Here is a 4483-nt window from a genome sequence, read left to right on the forward strand (position 1 = left end):
ATATATATATATATATATATATATCACATGTCGTGGGATTCTGGTTTTAGTCTTCTAGGTTTGTTTTTTCACTCTTTGTCTAGGTCTGTTTCAGTGCCTGTTTCTGCATGATCATGTACATGTATGATAATCATGATATATATATATATATATATATATATAATATTTATTCAAAAACCATCAACAGTTTCTTCATAACACTCTTGTACATTTAGTTCATCTGGACAATCCATGTTGCTTATAAATGTAGCCCATTGTTTGATTTTTGTTCTCAGTGTTGTATGGGGCTGAACTGACTTGATGGGGGCCCTTTCTTTGAGAGGGGCTGTGCCTGTGTAGAATGCGGTTATTTATATTTTTAAAAGCAAAGTTCCACCAAGAGACGCTCTCTCTCTCTCTCTCTCTCTCTCTCTCTCTCTCTTCCCTTTAGGATATGACATGACATGACATAATGTAACGTAACATACTGCTGCATCTGCATTGTGTTTATTACATTGGGCAGGTTTCAGTGTTGTGTGCATGATATATATATATAATATCATAAATTTATATCATAAATATGTGTGTGTGCAGGTGTGTGTTTGTGTGAGTGTGCGAAGGTGTGTGTCACTCACTGTTTGTTAGTGTGAGAGAGAGAGACAAAGAGAGGCAGAGAGGGAGATAGAGAGACAGAGAAAGATAGAGTTGGGTTGTTTTGTTGTTGTTGTTTTTTTCTTTTTTGGGGGGTGGGGGCAGGGTGGGGGTTATTCACCAGCACATGTTGTGATGTGTAAGAGATAACAGCTAGACAGGCTGAACATTGTAGGTGTTGATTCATTTCACAATTCAGGGTTGAAAAAAAAAACAACAAAAAAAACATGTCTTTACCTCTGTGTGTGTGTGTGTGTGTGCATGCGCGTACATGTGCATGCGCATGAGAGAGAGAGAGAGAGATGCGGGCATGGGGGTGGTTTGTGGGAATGGGTTTCAACAGTTTGTAAAGCAAGTTGCTGAAGTGCCACCTCCTTTGTCTATAAGTGTCTTGTCGGCAGCTGTTTCTGGGCTCAGCGTGGTGTGCCACACTTACCTGTGTATACATGCACACGTGTACACCTGCAAGGGTCGTTTCGCATGCACGTGTATGCTTGCAGTTGCACTTGCAGTGCTGAATACCTGTGGGTGTGTGCGTGTGCTTCCACATAAATTTACGTGCATGCGCGCGCGCCCGCACACACACACACACACATACACACACACACACACACACACACACACACACACACACACACACACACACACACACACACACACACACACACACACACACACACACACAAAGACACTCTCTTATTCTCTGTGTGAAAGTAATAGATTTGTGCAAAATCACTCACTGTGTGAAAGTAATAAATTTTTCAACACAAAATCAGAGGAGGTGCTTGAATGTGTGCAGTCTGTAGTCTGTTCACTTGTCTGTCTGTCTTTATGTGTGTCTCTCTCTCAGTCTTACTCACCCCTTCTACACACTGACAGTTAGAATCATATTTTATTCCATACTTAGGGATAAATCAATATTGTAATATGTATGCACAGTCACATACATATATGATGCATGTGTGAATGCTGTGTCATGATTCTCTCTCTCTCTCTCTCTCTCTCTCTCTCTCTCTCTCCTTGTCTCTGTCTCTTTCTGTTTGTCTCTCTCTTCTCTCTCTCTCTCTCTCTTCCTCTTCCTCTTCTTCTTCTGTCTCTGTCTCTCTGTCTGTCTGTCTGTCTCTCTCTGTCTGTCTGTCTGTCTCCCCCTCCCTCCATGTCTTATATCCCAAGTCTTATCAATGATGACATTATCATTTGTGGAGAAATGTCAGCAACATTATTTTGGACTTTGTGCCCCCTCAGCTTGCACAGGTGTGGAGATGGGATTCAGATCATTCAGTGCCACTACCACTACCAGCATAGCGTTCAGTTTACACAGAGTTCTGACTTCAAGAAAATTCAGACTGCAGAATGTTGTTCCTCTTCCTTTTTTTTTCAAGACCCTCTCAGATCAGGATATTTTTCTTTTCTTCTTTTCTCTGGTTTTATTATGTTGTTTTTTTTTGGTTTTTTTTTTGGTTGTTGATGTAAAATTCACACAATACTATATATTATATTGATTCAGCTTGAGATTTTAAAGGTTTTTTTTGTTGTTTTTTTTTCAGGGATTTTTTTTCTGAGATTTCTTGAATTTTTTTCCTTCAACATTGCAGCCAATATGTTGTTTTGTTTCGGGTTTTTTCTATATATATATATATATATATATATATATATTACTTTGTATTATTAACTAAGTAAAATGAAGGATGTGCACATCAGCCTCATTCACAGATTTCTTTCTCCTGTTCATTTAAGCACTATTGTCACGTCAGCACAATGCAGAATTAATTTGAAGCAATGTTGGATGGAAGATTATTTTCGGTCTGACACAGTATCTCACTTTTTTTTTTTTTTTTTTTTTTGGGGGGGGGGGGGTGGGATTGGGGGTGGGGGGGGCTGTGCTTTTGTTAATGGTGATTTGATCCTTCTGTATCAGCACTTGATGGTGAATGAATGGATGACACTGCAAGCTGTTCCTCTCCCGGTGTTCTGAGAAGGCGACATATGTTAGAGCATTGTTCTACAGCTGTCAACAGTCTGGATATGTGTGTGTGTGTGTGTGTGATTTGTTATACATACATACATGTGTATGTGTGTGTACGATCTGTGTGTGTGTGCATGGGGGAATGTGTGTGTGTGTGTGTGGTACATTTTAGTGCAGTGCAGTTTTTGCCTGTTTGGTTTTGGTTTTATTTGTTTAATTTTTGTTTGTTTGGTTTTTAAGTCATTTAAGAAACTTTCACTTCACTTTCAGGACTCTCATATATACATGTGTAAGAAAGACACACATGCATACACTTTGTGTCACACACACTCATATCCAGACATCACACGGACATGCATGCACGTATACATGTTCCCCTCCCCCTTCCCCAACACCCACACACCCACTCAAACAAATATCACAAACTGGAACAGTAAAGCACTTGAACACTTGATTACACAAACACCCACAGATACATGTAGCCAACATACAGGCACGCCTGCTCGCTCTGTTTCTCTTTCTGTCTCTTTCTCTCTCTCTTTCAAGCTCTCTCTCTCTCTCTCTCTCTCTCTCTCTCTCTCTCTCTCTCTCTCTCTCTCTCTCTCTCTCTCACTTATCTCTCTAACACACACACAATTTTTGCATCTTTGATCTTAGGAGGAGCACAAAGTTAGTTTTACTTCCCCCCCCCCCCCCAGCCCCCCTACCTCCCCACCTACCCCCATCAGATTGAGAATGATACGAACAGATTATATATATATATAGAGAGAGAGAGAGAGAGAGAATTCTATCTACCATCTATCTATCAACATACCTATTTGATCTAGCTGTTGTATGTCCATCAGTGGTGTAAAGGGCTGGTAGTGAAGTGGTTACCTTAAAGAATGCAACTCATTTTCAGTACTTATCTGTCTCAGTCTATCTGCCTGTCTGAATCGTCTGGTTGCGCTCTCTCTTTCCTACTCCACTGTGTTTCTCTCTCTCTCTCTCTCTCTCTCTCTCTCTCTCTCTCTCTCTCTCTCTCTCTCTCCTGCTCATTCTTCAAATTCCTCAAATTCTCGCCTTCCCCTTCACTCACTCTCTCCCTCAGACTCTCCTCTGTGTGTGTGCGTGTGTGTGTGTGTGTGTGTGTGTGTGTTTTCTCTTTCTCTTCCCAGATAATCTCTTGCCTTTTTCGTTTGCTTTGTATGTCCCAGACTTCAGTGGATGGATTTCATTGCTGTCCACTACTTAAGTACTTTCCCCTCTTGTCAAGAGAGAGAGCTCTACCTTCCTGCCTCTTTCTGTCTCTTCCTTTCTTCTTCTTCTTCTTCTTCTTCTTCTCTCTCTCTCTCTCTCTCTCTCTCTCTCTCTCTCTCTCTCTCCCTCCATCTGTCTCTCTGTCTTTCTCACTCTCTCTGTGGCTCTGTGATATTTATAATATAAATATAGGTTTTGTTGCTTTTCAATGTCACCCACCCCAACCGCCACCCCCGTTCTGCTCCCTTATCCCCCCCCCCACCCCCCTTTCTCTTCACACATTCATCCCCTCTCTCCCCCCACACAGCACTCTCCCATGCCCTATATCTTTCTTTACTGGTTTTTTTTTATTTCAACATTTTTTATTCATACAAAGGTTTAGAGAAACAGAATTTATATATATTTTGTGTGTGTGTGTGTGTGCATTAGAAAGTATAGGGTAAGCACATAATTAAGTTCTAAGTACTGACAAGTAAACAATACATATTCAGTAGCATAATTCCAAGGTAGCATTGTATAGCTTAATCTTGTATTAAACCTTTATCAAGTGCCCATTTTTCCACAAACTTGTCATGTTCCATAGTTATGTTAAAGGCATACTTGTCTACTTCATATACCTGTTTGAGGTCTTTTATATGAACGTTTGTA

The sequence above is a fragment of the Babylonia areolata genome, chromosome 6 (assembly GCF_041734735.1).
Source record: "Babylonia areolata isolate BAREFJ2019XMU chromosome 6, ASM4173473v1, whole genome shotgun sequence".
In the NCBI taxonomy this organism is placed as follows: domain Eukaryota; kingdom Metazoa; phylum Mollusca; class Gastropoda; order Neogastropoda; family Buccinidae; genus Babylonia; species Babylonia areolata.